General features: G+C 38.3%; 1 protein-coding gene and 1 long non-coding RNA gene across 2 annotated transcripts in view; both read right to left on the bottom strand.

Moving 5' to 3' along the window:
- Window positions 1-14,598, bottom strand: part of PTPA (protein phosphatase 2 phosphatase activator) — a 1,433,001-nt gene that overhangs the window by 897,198 nt on the left and 521,205 nt on the right. The gene's annotated exons all lie outside the window — the stretch shown is intronic.
- LOC122790478 lies at window positions 7,595-13,036 on the bottom strand. The gene is made up of 2 exons (XR_006363025.1): window positions 12,953-13,036; window positions 7,595-9,176 (listed from the first exon to the last, which is right to left on the bottom strand). It is a non-coding gene; the product is annotated as an uncharacterized LOC122790478 (long non-coding RNA).

The raw sequence follows: 14,598 nt of genomic DNA, 5'->3' as shown, positions 1-14,598 counted from the left end.
TCACCCCCCCCCCCAAAGGACCAATCACAATACCGGAAGAATGCCGGGCAACCAGCATTACTGCAGCATAGGTTAAAGCTGCATTGTCCAAGGCCAAGAATACAGCTTCCATGGGATCCAATAATATCCCTGGCTGTGTTCTACATGAGCTACAAAGTGAACTGGCATCACATCTGTGTGCCCTGTTCAGTCTCAACCTCACCTCAGGCTTTGTCCCTACCGAATGACATACTGCTACAGTCATCCCTCTCCATAAAGGGGGGGGGGTGATTACAGACCCTGGGAATTATCTCCCCATTAGCCTGACGAGTCTGATATGTAAAGCTATGGAGGACATCATCATGGACCTGATTAACAAAAATATGGGAAATCTCCAAACTCTAGACACTACGCAATTTGGCTTTGTGAAAGGGAGATCATGCCCGCTCAACCTAGTTGACTTCTTTGAGTCAGTCACCAGGGCTGTGAATGAAGGTAAGGCAGTGCATACAGCCTACCTCGATCTGGACAAGGCCTTTGATACCACTTCTCACTCAGGAATTATTGATAAACTCACCAAACTAACCGTCAACCCCTATATCACTAGGTGGGTTGCAAATTGGCTCACAGATGGAACACAATGTGTGAAAGTAGTGGACTCAAGTCAGATTGCCAGCAAGTCACGAGTGGAGTCCCACAGAGGTCAGTCCTGGGTCCTCTCCTGTTCGGCATCTACTTCTCAGAAGTCCAGTTCAACACAAAGGGACTCTGGCTGACCAGGTTCACAGACGACTGCAAGCTGGGAGCCATTATTAACTCCCCAAGTGGTGCAGACATCCTATAGAAAGGAAAATATGTAAAAAGCACAACACCAGGAATAAGAATGGACTGGTACAATAAAAAATCCAAGTAAAAAACAACAAAAGTCCCAAAGTCCAACATGGCAAACTGGCAAGATAAATAAAATAAGAACTTTAATTCAGAACAGTAAGTGCTTTCACGGTGTATCAAACCGCTTCTTCAGACTGATTCTTGCAAGTACACACTAGGTTTAAGTAGCTAGCATAAAATCAGTTAACACCATCACTAAAAACATTTTAAAGGAACAGTCTCCAAATAGTATAATTTAAATAAAAACAGTAAGAAAAAGCTCATATATAAAAAAAAACCTGACAGAAATGTAAAACATTTAAAATCTCAGTGTTTAAGTGGTCTTGCCTTTAAGAATGGTTTTAATGAAACAACCTCATTTAAAACTGGTTCTTTGTCTGCATTCAGTGACAAAATCCATTTCTGTTCAGCAGATTCTGTCCTATTCCTAATATCCCCCCTCTTAAATTCTCTGAAATTATTTCCAGCACCAGAAAGTTAAAGGTATGGTCAGCACCAAAATTCATTATATGTTCAGCAAGGGCATTCGTATCTTTCTTATTTTTAATGTCCCTCTGATGCTCCAAGATTTTATCCTTAAGCTGTCTGTTACTCATACCTATATAGAATGCAGGGCACTTAGCACAATAACTAAGATACACTATGTTTCTGGTCTTACAGTCAGTGTAGAACTCTATTTCTACCTCAGACCTATTATGTGAATTTACATAATTCATACCTGTATGAATAAATTTACAGGCTGTACAATTCCTACATTTAAAAGTACCTTTCCCAGTCGATGTTAAAACTTTCGTAGTAGTGGATGGATTATAGCATAAGTGCCTCATCAATGATCTATTATTTTTAAAAGAGAAGTGTGGCACTATAAATATCTATAATAATTCTTAGTTCATCCACTGTATCTAAAATGTCCCAATTATGTTTGATGATATCACAGACACTATAGATATCTGATGAGTATATGTTAAAGGAAATCTAAGGACCTCTGTTCTCTCATGTATCTCAGTACCTTCATTTAACAATGGTTCAGAGAAATAGGGCCTTCCTTTACTTTCTCTCTGTTTCAATGCGCCTGTTATGCATCTATCAATTTCATTTATTGAATACCCTCAATCTAAGAAGTCTTTCTTAAGAGACTCAAGTGCTAAACTAAGTTGTTTATCTTCGTTATGGAGTCTCATGACCCTAAGTACTTGTCCCTTAATCACGTTCTTAGGAATATGCCTGGGGTGCATACTACTCTTATGAAGTAGACAGTTCCTCCAAGTGGATTTTCTATAAATACCAGTCTCCATGTGGATGAAGTCCGATTTCTTCACCATAACATCTAAAAATTCAATTTGTTCCCAGGAATACTTAAATGTAAATCTAAGAAAACTTGTAGATTGATGCAAGAACTCTACAAATTCAACAAGGGTCTCAGGTAAACTATTCCATAAAAGGAAAATGTCATCCACAAACCTAACATACCATAAGATGTGGCGAGAAAAACATGTAGCTTGTAATAATACATCTCTCCCATTGTACTAAAGCCAGGTAGGCATAGCTGTTCGCACATGCTGTGCCCATTGCTACGCCAACCTGCTGTACATAAAACTGTTACTCAAACAGAAAAAAAATATTTTCAAGTACAAGTTCTAGTAAGACACATATTAAGTCTCTCTTATCAGTGGAAAACGTTGTTAATATTCATAGACTTTCTGATATTTTCTGTGCCCCATTCATTAGGAATAATGGTAAATAGGGATTCTATATCCATAGTTACCAAACAATAATTACTGTCAAGGTTGGAGGTAGCCACATACAATTTCTACAAGAAACTTCTGGTATGCTTGACAGTAAGAGACCCTATCTGCATGGAAAATAAGAAAAGGCTCCACAGCCATCAAAGCATGCAGCTCCGAAACCCTCCTTGCTGAAGTAATAGCCAAGAGGAAGGCAGTCTTCCACAAGAGAAACTTTAAATCTGCAATGGCAGCTGAGTTTCTCTAGAACAAAATTAAGATCCCAGGCTGGAGTAGGCGCCCTTCTGGGAGGTTTTAAGTTGCAAGCACCTCTGAGAAACATTTTCATCAGAGGATGAGAGAAAATGGGTTGTTCAAAAGAACAATAAATGAAGCATGGATCTTGATAGAGGAAAAAGAATGACCCCCCCCCCCCCCGAAGCAAATCAGCCAGGTATTCCAGAATCAGAGGAAGGGTAGGCTGAGAAGAAGATTCCCCTCTAGCCTGCGTCCAATGAGAGAATATTTTCCATTTGCCAGCATAAGACTTCCTAGTGCTAGGCCTCCTGGACTCCCTCAGCACGTCAGTCACCTGCTGGGAAAGGGAAGAAGAAAAGAAAGGAGTCATACAATGAGCTATGCTGCCAAATGGAGAGACTGAAGATGAGGATGTAGAATGCTTCCCCCTTTCTGAACCAAAAGATCTGGCTTCAGAGGAAGATGCCAAGGAGGAAATTGGGAGAGACTGTGAAACAGTGGATACCAATGCTGTCTGTGCCAGTCTGGAGCTATGAGAATAGTCCTTGGTAGGTCATCCATGATCTTCAATAATACTCTGGGAAGAAGAGGAGGGAAGGCATAAACGGACAGCAGTGTCCAAGGGAAGGACAGAGCATCCACTTTCCAGGCACTGCTGTGATGCTGTCTGGTGCAAAAAAAAAAAAAAAGAGGTAGAAGATGGTTGTCTGGAGAGGAGAAAAGATCCATTTGAGGAGTACCCCAACATTGAATGATGCTGTAAAAAACTGCTCTGTTCAACTGCCACTCGTGAGGACCCAGGGTTTGTCTACTCAACTGGTCTGCCAAAACATTGAGCCTTCCTGGAAGAAACTGAGCTAGGAGATACAGGCCCAGGGATGCTGATATGGACCAAAGACTCATGCTCTGTCTACACAGGAGGTAAGAATGAGTCCCTCCCTGCTTGTTGATGTACCACACGACTGTGGTGTTGCTTGTCCCAGACAAACAGGGTCCCTGGAGAAAGAAGATGCTTGAAAGTTAGTAAGGCCTGCTGGACTGCCATCAACTCCTTTAAATTTATGTGCAGGTGCATCTGCTGGGCATTTCAACTTCCCTCTATGCATCTGCCATCCAGGTAAGCTCCCCAGGCGTAGTCCGATGCATCTCTGATAAGCACTTGAGTGGCCAGGGGTGGGCAAAAAGGCATACCTTTGTTCTGTAGACAGGCTGTTGCCCACTATAGAAACTCTGTCTGCAGACATGGAAGCAGAGGAATTATCACATCCAGGTCCCGTGTGTGTTGACACCAAGTGTTCTTGAGGTACCATTGCAATTTCCTCATATGAAGTTTTGCATAAGGAATCATGAGAATGCAAGAGGCCATGAATCCCAGAGCTTGCAGGTATTTCCTTGCAGGGAGCTGGAACAGGATTGCTAAGTCCTTGAAGTAAACTGAAAGAGTTGTCTGCTTCTCCTGGGTGAGACATATCATCTGGGCGGCTGTGTTCAGACTCGCTCCCAGGAATGTTATCTCTTTGAATGGCACCATTTTTGATTCTTCCACATTGAGAGTGTAACCCAGGGAAGAGAGAAGTATCTTTACAAATTCTAGATCCTTTACCAGCTGTTCCTGAGAATTTGCTTGAATCAGACAGTTGTCCGAGTATGGATAAATCTGAATTTTCTTTTGCCTGCAAAAAGCAATGACTGGAGCCAGGCACTTTGTGAACAAACTGGCAGCAGTAGATAAGCCAAAGGGCAGCACAGAGAATTGATAATGTAGCTTGCTCACCCTGAAACGAAGGTATTGCCTACAACTTTCCCTGATAGGGATGTGCAGATAAGCTTCTTTGAGATCAAATGTTACCAGTCAGGAATCCTTTTCTAACATTGGCAGGTAACTGATGCAGTGTGAGCATTTTGAACTTTGGAATTATCAAGAAAGAGTTCAGGATGGATAGATCTAGGATAGGACACCAGGTGCCATCTTTTTTTTCTAGAACTAGGAAAAGTCTGGAATAGAAACCCTGGCCTACCTGCTGAGCAGGAACTGATTCTATTGCTCCCAGACGTAACAGAGACAAAATTTACTTTTCTACTTCTGCCCTTTGGTTGGGAGGAGCGTCCGGGAATCCTTTGGGTACTGGAAAGGTGTGGAAAAAAAACTTGTGCCCTAGGGATACCCTTCTGAGTACCCATTTGTCGTCTGTGATGGTGGCCCAGACATTTGTAAAAAGGGCCAACCTTCCCCCTAAAGGACTCTCCAGGCAGGCAAGAACAGGCAGAAGTTGGATAGTCAGTGAGAATGTTTAGACTGAGATGCAGGCTTAGAACTTCCTGCCTTGGAAGAGGAAGCCTGCCAACACTTAGACCTTTGATGGGTAGCCACCTGTCTCCTAGAAGATTTGTAACCTCTAGTCCTAGAACGGCTCTGTCTACTGGTATCAGGGAATGTCCAACTCTTAGAAGGGTAATTCCTGCTAAAGCAAGGAGGCTAAACTTGTATAAAGTATTGAACTGCATAGACCTGGCATTGTCTTCCATCTTCCTGAGCACTTCCTCTGCTTTGCTGCCAAAAAGACTGCCCTTATGTAAAGGTACATCAAAAAGTTTAGACTAACAGGCTCTGGCAGGGGCTGCTCCCTGAGCCAAGCGTGCCTTCTAATAACAGAGCCAGTAGCCGTAGCCCTAGAGGAGACTTCTAGAACGTCAAAACCACAATGCAATGAATGTTTATTGACTAGACTGGAAGAATTCAGCAAATCCTGCATATCATTACTCTCCGCCAACTGAGGCACACCTGCTATCCTAGACTTAATAGCTTCCAAGTGCTGCTGGTACTTCAGCATATGAAAAAGACAATTAGTAGAAGTAATAGCAAGAGTGGCAGAGGTATAAACCTTTTTACCCCACCTATCTAGGTTCCTGAATTCCCTGTCAGAAGGAACAGGATTTTTAGCAACAGTGGCCTTAACTCCTTTAGGGCCTTGAGAAATAACCTCTGGATCAGCCAACGGATTCCTGAGAAGAAACAAATGAGAATCAGGGACTCTATAGTACCTGTCAAGTTTCCTGAGAGCAGGAGGAACCAAATTTGGAGTCAAGGAATTTTCCAGAAAATCATATCATCATCAACCACTTCCAACACAGGTGGAATAGCCAAAGGCTTATGCTGAGGCAAATCCAAAAACTCCCTAATCCTTTTCTTAGAAAGGGGATAATCCTGACGTTCCCATTTAAAATGTTCCCTGAGAGTATTTAAAGTATCACCAAAAGAGAAATCTTCTTGAGGAGAAGCAGAAGGGATGGACTCCTCTGCGTCTGAATCCTCAAAAGGAGAGAAAACTTGATAAACTTCTTCTTCATCATCAACAGAAATGCTAGAAGTATCCAAACCTGAAAAGGACAAAGCCTCAGGAGACATCCCTACCTCTTTTTTAAGGAGGAGGCTGTGAACCCCTAATAAGAGTCAAAAGGTCATCAGCCATTTTAACCATTTGAGAATGAGGGGAACAAGAGGAAACTAGAGCCTGCTTCTTCACAGGCTTACAACTGGAAAATTTACCTGCAAGTCTAAATGACTCGGGAAGCCTGACAACTGCCAAAATTGCAGCCAAAGTCATCAGTATGAGCTTGCTGTCTGAATGAAGAACGGAGGTCTCGGACACTGGAGTCAGATTTGCGGCTCAGGATCCAGCTGAAGAGGCAACAAGCAGAAGGTCAGGAGACAAAATGGGGGCCTCTGAATGGTCTCAACTGAGGCCTGTGGTTGAAAATCTACGGCTGCAGGGGCTGCAAAGGCACCTCACTGGCTACAGCATGACTGACTACTAACCTAACATCAACTGAGGACTTTACCTTCGGAAGCCTGTCGCGGTCCTTATCGTTACGCTTCTTGGGGATATCCGAAGCCTGAAGACCAGCGGACACCATACCGACAAACTAAGGCCAAACTCCAAAATGCTTAGCTAAAAGCTTAGTCCAACGATGAATAGTACGCGGATTAAAGGAAGCACAAAGATCACAATTAGAAACATCGTGGTCAAGGCCTAAACAAATAATACAATAGGAATGAAAATCTCTATGGGGAATCTGCTTTCCACAGGTAAGACAATTACTAACCTTTTCTGACATTTGTTAAGGGAAGAAAAGAGGATCCCCAATGGAGTACTTAGCTGTAGTTGACTTCAACTTTGTAGTCAAAAACAAACTGCCGACCGGCACTCATGCAAGAAATGCTTCTGCTTTGGGCTCCGTGGCAAGGAAGACTGGGGAAGTGACGTCGGCTGCCTCCTTTTTGTATCGGACACCCTGACATCCTTTACAACAGACAGCTGACGTCAATTTTACTTACCTGTGGTATTCTGGCCGATCGAGGGCTACCAGGAGCTGAATAACCTATTGGTTAAGACTGGAACAGTGAAACATGATGAACATCCACAAAATGTAACAATCCTCTACTACAGTCAAACATAATGATGTCTCGCACCTTTATTGCTTGTATATAGTAACTCAACAATCACACAACCATGGCAGAAGTCAGCAAAACTACCAACAATATTATTTCACATTGGCATAGTCTTGATATATATACCATTATTATGTTTTGCATGACAAGTGCATTAATCAAATCTGTATTTGCTCAGCTAACATCACTCTAAATTTGGCAATAGCCATCACTCTTACTACAAGATCACATAATAATCAGTTAAATAAATGCTCTAAAAAATGTTAAATACAGTCACTCAAAAACCTTTATCTTTTAAATACATGTATAATTTTAATATTACTTTTGATTATTACTACTACTAGCAAGTGTGTGATAAAAATAAAATAGCAAAAAAAAAAAATCCAGACAATACAAAAAAACACCTACAGGCAGCCAGTTACAACCAAATCAAAACTGGGGCAATATCACAAACACATTCTGAAGTCTCAAAGCATATGCTCCACATGTCTTTAGGCATTCTTAATTATCCCTCAAGTCTCACTTCCAAATGTTTCCTTGTTACTGTGGTGTGCTTGAGTATGGGTAAAACCTTCCGCCATCATCGCTTTGGCTGAACTGAGAAAAGGGAGCAAAGCCTAAATCAGTTAGTGGATGTATGTCGGTGCAATAAATTTAGACCTGGCTATGGTAAGTAACAAGGATGCAGGAGGCATTGTCCCTGCATGGGGTATGTACAAAATTCTGCCTTCCATTGGAAAAACAATATTTTTAAAATGCCCAAATAGAAATTTGCCAAATTTCTGACTAATTCATCCACTTGAGAGTTTAGATGTTAGTTGTCTATCCTTGATCTTTATAGTTTTTGTTATTCCTATTTTTATTAAGAGGCCTGACCATGCTATTCTCCAGATCCGTGAATCTATATTAATATAAAGTGATTTCCTGAAAAGGTACCAGATGGCTTGATTGCCCGTCTCTGTATGCTTACCATCATTCACATTCCTCTCATTCTTTTTTCATTTATTTTGCTTGATATGGCTTTGTTGTATCTGAGTAAAACATTAACATTAGTAATTAATATCATTCATAACAGCAGCATTACATGCGTCTTGGATGGAACTCAAATCTACACTATTCGTAATTCTGCTTAGCTGTACTGCTTGCTATGTCATTACAGCATGTAAAATCGTGTGTTTCTTGTGACATACACACACCACATATTATCAAGTAAAGTGATGCTGCTTAGGGAGCTGTGTTTCATTCAGAAAATGGATTGTGTGTACAGAAGTGGAACCAAAGGAGCGAAAGTGGAAAGCAACTCAGTGATTTACTGAGAGCTTCAAACAGCACTTTGCAAAACAGCAGTAATGACCCAGAAAAGTAGTCAAAGGGAATATTCAAAGTATCTTGTTTTCATTCAGATGCACAAAAATTAACTGCACAAATATTCAGTATCTTTGTATGTAGATTATATATATATATATATATATATATATATATATATATATATATATATATAGGTGTAACTTGCATTTCAGTAATTCAAACGAACAATATTCTTATAACAACAAAATAAAAATCTGTGTGTGTGTGTGTGTATATATCAATCCTGGGCTTTACCTCCATCTGTAATAAGCTACCATAAATATGCTTTTTTATACATATTCATTAAAATACTTAATTAGGTCTTAAGACTGATTCTGCACAAATTCAGGCATTTAAAAATGCCCCCCACTGTTTTACATTTCTGTTAATAAGCCTTCAAGGTGCAAACCAGATCCTGTAATAATTCTGTATGCCAATGACAATGTGATGCCTTCATAGAGAAGTCTCTCTGCCTCCAGTTGCTACCACTCCAGGGAATGATTTCATGAATGTCTGCCCCATTTTCACTGGAAGAAACAGAAACAAAGCACATTAAAGCAAAGCAACTGGTCTCCCCTTAGATGGCATAACTAGCTGGTTTTATATCTGCATTTTAAAAAAGGAGCTAACTTTGTTCATCAAAGCAGTGTTTTCCAGTTAACATGAGAACTTAAGATGGGGACTCACAATAGTTCATATTATGACAGCAGCTCTTGTTTCTATCATACCAGTCCCTACAAGTCCCATTGTTTCATATGCAGATGGTGTTATTACCAAAAAGTACACTGAGATGAATGAGGCAGCTTAAATGGGCACCTGGCCAGCATTTATCAACAGATTACCAAGGGCAATGTCAATCAATACCATCAAAATGAAGATAATGTTTGGTACCATGCAGGGGTTGTTTCATTTATTGAAATTAGATATACCATACTTTTGAATTGATTAAATATATCAAAAATAAATAAATGAAATAAAGAAATATGTGTTTGGTGTATATATATATATATATATATATATATATATATATATATATATATATATATATACACACATACATACATATATATATATATATATATATATATATATATATATATATACACACACACACATATATATATATATATATATACATATATATACATACATATATTAGTATAGTAAAAACAATATATAAAATATACATACGTGCTCATGATGCTGAAACATAAATCTCCATTTTATTTTCAATGAAAAATGACAGACATGAGAAACCCAAATACATTAAATGGAAAATATATCAACTTATAAGGGAACCAAAACAGGGACGGCGTAGAGGTAAAATTTAACAAGAGGAACATTTGAAAAGCATAGGATGACAAAGTTATTACTAAAAACAGTGGCAGGTAAACAGAATGAGTTTCCCTAGGAAATCATAGTAACAGTGATTGCAATGAGTTTATCAGAATTTTACCAACTTTATTTCCAACCTACACAGTAGAGTTCCCAAGACAGACTGTGATACTGCTACAATAAAGTGTTCCTGCTGTTCTCCGGATGATACGAGTCTTCTTTGGTTCGCAGTTATTGGTTGGGACATTACCCACCATTTCTTGGTTCTTGGTTTATATACTGCTATATAACCCAAGTAAATTCATAAAGTAATGCTACTTGCCTTTTGCTGTGATCTTGAGGTAAGGTTTGGGGTCTCTTACTTTTATTTTGCTTGTTTTCTTGGTGAACAAGCTTTTCCTTACCCATGTTCACACAGTCTTTTCTCAAGTCTTTGCTAGACTGTCAGGAATGTGTGGGACATTCAGTTGTTACCTTATGCAGACTCACTCTGAATAAGGAAGCATGTAAACATTAAGTGTGGTGGCCAGAACACAAGGACTGCTTTGTCCACTGCAGGGAATAACTAACCCCTGGGCTGGATATTCAAAAGTATTTTTAGAGACAGGGCTGTGGACCTATGGACTGGACTACAGGAGTGGGTGGTTGAGACAGATCCCAAAAGCATTCAAGAAGGTTGGGGCAGGTGGAGAAAGGATAAGGGGGGAAGATAAAGATAAACAATGGTAAGATATTAAATGCACTAAAGGGCGGACTAAACAGGATTACTGCCTCCTTCTGCTATGAAGTAATGTAATGTAATCCACAGACTGATAAAGCTCCCAACATTGCGTTAGAGATTGTTTGCTATCTCTCCTCACAAATATTGGCATATCTGTTTTGCTTTGGGAGACTCATAGTTTCTTGCTGGACTGATTACAAGTAGAAAAGAACCATAGTTAAGATGTACATGTGCACCCCAAACGAGACATGCTCAAAAATGAAGCAGCATCAACTTTTGAAAACTGCAGCTTCCCGTCTTCTGCTCTTGGAATGACTAAACTATAAACAAGAACTTTCTGTTCGTATTTTGGCATCCTGTGCACCTGAAAATTAAAGACAAGAACTTGTTTTAGTAGGCATAATGTATTTTTCTTTCATCATTACCTGTTATTCTTTTACTTCACTTTTGTTTATAGCAATATGCAACTACAGGGGGTTTGTTTCTTCATTTTAAGTTGCCAGATAAATAATAACCAAACAAGCTTATACGTGTACGTTGCTATACTTACTTTCTCTTGATGCTTAACTTTATGTGTTAACAGTTCCAGTTTATGCATAGCTAACATGTTTTTTTTTTAATTTGAAAATATCTGAAGTTTGTTTTTGATAAGTGTGCTTTTCTGAACAGAAGTAACAGCATCCATAAGAAACTCTAATGTCAGTTACATAAGACACTAATATCAAGTCTTAGTGAGTACCTCCAAATAGAAGAATTAATTTCAGAGACCTCAAAACTCATTAAGGGAATGATTGGCAAAAACCTCATTAAAGTTGGCAAAAGTGACATGGCACTTCTTGCTGTTAATCTGCAAAACTGCCGTAGACAAACGTGATTGAATAGTACCAAAACTATGCCTGTGACTGGTCAATACATTACTATTAGCAGACAAAAATATAGCAACATTGTTTACTTAAAGGAACTATGCTGAGCAAAAGTAATCTGTTCAATAACCTTGGAAAATAGAATGATCACACATTTGTCTATTAGAAAGAATAATCTACAGTGGAAGTCAAGAAAGGAACTGTGAATTTCTATGGATGGGCTGCTGAATAAGCCGACATGCAAGATGGCTTTTAAAAGAGAAGCATGGTCAAGAACATCACTTTTGGGATTGTCTAAAAATAATTCTGGCAATTGTCTGGCCAGTGAATTAGGCAATCTATGGCTAACTAAGACAGCAATAACATCTACACCCACTGAAATGTCCTGAAACCATGTTGAGAAAAAATATATTGATTTATAAATAATGATCTGTTGCATAACAAACTCCTCCTGAAGCTTAGCCAAAGGGATGGAAGAGAAATGGATCCAAAATGAGAACAAAGCGTAGGGAACATACTTCTTACAAATGCATTTAACCATGACTGACTTCCACCTAGCTGAAAATATATCTGGAAACAAAGTATTATAATGATGCAGTAAAGTACTTCAAGTCCATTAAGTAAAACTTATATCAAGTCCATCAAAATCTGTATGAAGGAAATGTTTACTATCAATGTAAGCTTACGCAAATAACAATAAAACCTTTAATTTCAAATAAGTGAAAAATCATGAAGTGCTGTTAAGTTTTTAAATCTACTTGCTTAAAGAAATACTTGTTGAAGAACTTAATAACTTATATATTTGTAATAACAGCCACATCTAGAAACAGAAAATAAATATCCTTAAAGATAATGTGAAAATCTACTTGCTTAAAGAAATACTTGTTGAAGAACTTAATAACTTATATATTTGTAATAACAGCCACATCTAGAAACATAAAATAAATATCCTTAAAGATAATGTGAAAACTGCCAAAATGGAAGTACATGGAAATCTTCCATTTCAGGAATTCTGAACCCTAAATGCCTCTAATAAGTCACACGTTGTAGATGTCAAACTGTAGTGCTAATATAGGAACAATGAGTCATGGGGGCATCTTGTGTATGTACAGTATGCTGACATCACTGTAACTATTCCTAAAACGAACAAAGCCAGACATGATTTTTTCCCTAGAGCAGATGATTTCAATTTGTTTCAGATTAAATGAGTAACAATACGGTATTGATGACTCCATGGCAATGGCATTTCAATATTTGCAATGGGGGAGGATGCAGTTTAGATGCCATGACTTAGAGTGACACAGACATCCCAGTAGCTATTGGGATAATCTATTGGTCAACAATTATCACCATGAACAGGCACACACTGCTTTTGTCTGCTTACCTGTATTCTCCTCCTCCATTTTCTCAGCACTCCAAATTTGCAACGATAGCCCCTTTTTAGTAGATTATAAAGGAGAAACGCTCTAAAACAGAAATATGTATAATATGAATGATGATAGAAATTCTAAGAATAAAACTTATTAAATATAGCAGGAATAGATAAAATTACCAAACAAGTAGGTGACAAACAGCATTTATACAATTATATACATAGAGATATTGAATAGACCTGAAGAAAGAAGAGAGGGATAGTAGAAGGCGGAGAAATAGAGTATAGTGGTAAGTGAGACTGTGATGAAAGGAACAGTGGAACAAAATAAGAAAAACGTGGAAGGGTGGGGAAGAGTTGTAGAACAACAAGAAAATAAATAAGTAAAAGGGTGTTACTTTGGGAATACCTACTTTGTAATGTAGGTATTCCAACTGCATATGCTTTTTAACTATTAAACTGTTGAAACAAAAAATTACCTTGTGCTTGAGACATAAAGCATTCCCTGCACAACAGGCAAGCTGATTGTACCATAATATATCCTTACAATATTCTATAATATTGTTGACCCCTACCTCTACCAAAAAAATGGTGTGCAGACTAGCCAGATATGTTGAAAATCTCTTATTCTAAATCTACATAAAAACCTACATTCTTGGTATAATATTTTCTCACTTGTCAGTTTATCATCCTTTGAACTACTTTTGCCTTAACAAATGTTTTTTTAGGTGCCAAAATATTGAACAATGCAGTGTCTTTGTCCTTAAGTAAGGAGGCTTTTCTCTTAAATCATCCAAAGCTACTTGAGGTATCAACCCATCTCAAAGAAGATATACTCTGCTTCCTGGGTACAAAATGCTCATAATATCAGTCTAAACTCGGGAGGCCGGTTAATGCTTAACAAAACCAAACACCCACCCAAAATACCAGAAAATGATTATTCATGCTCAAGCTCAGCACAATGTAATCTCTAACCATACTTACCTAGGACTTGAGGTACACTGTAGGTGACTCAGTACTGAATAGGTTCTTTGACAATGAAAGCCAACCTTTTTCCATAAGCAACATACTGATTTTCAAGTGGAATGCATTGGTATCTTCATTTAGATCACCTATTATCCCCCCAAACTCATGAGGAAACAACTCCTGGCATACAAAAAGGTGATGAACTAACTAATCAGCATAGCTATAAACTGTCCAGGTTTTTATAGAATGCCCAGATATTTCCCTTGTATTTTTGGTCTGTTCCTCATAAAATTCTGCTTTTCTGGTAAATCTTTGGAGTTTGAAGTCAATAAATAATGACATACATTTGAATGTCAGACTTCATGTCCTTCGGAAAATGCATGTCAACACAAATCATGTTATTCTAGCAACTTTCTAAGTTTGTAAGAGCAATATTTAAAATCTGTCCCTATTTTTGCCTTTATCTTCCCATTATTTTTAGCTTTGTTTAGACTTCTTGTGCAAAGAGTTTGTGGTATGCTAATCATCAGTCAAGAGATGACTACAAACATTTTAATAAAACTCAGAATCCTGCAAAAAGTAAGACAACTTATATGATGTAGACTGAAATCATTAACATATTATACATATAATACCATTATATATATATATATATATATATATATATATACATACACATATATATATATATA

The sequence above is a fragment of the Protopterus annectens genome, chromosome 16.part0 (genome assembly GCF_019279795.1).
Source record: "Protopterus annectens isolate FY-2018-M chromosome 16.part0, PAN1.0, whole genome shotgun sequence".
Lineage (NCBI taxonomy): Eukaryota > Metazoa > Chordata > Ceratodontiformes > Protopteridae > Protopterus > Protopterus annectens.
Note: the sequence above shows the minus strand (reverse complement) of the source record. Positions and strands in the feature narration are given on the sequence as shown.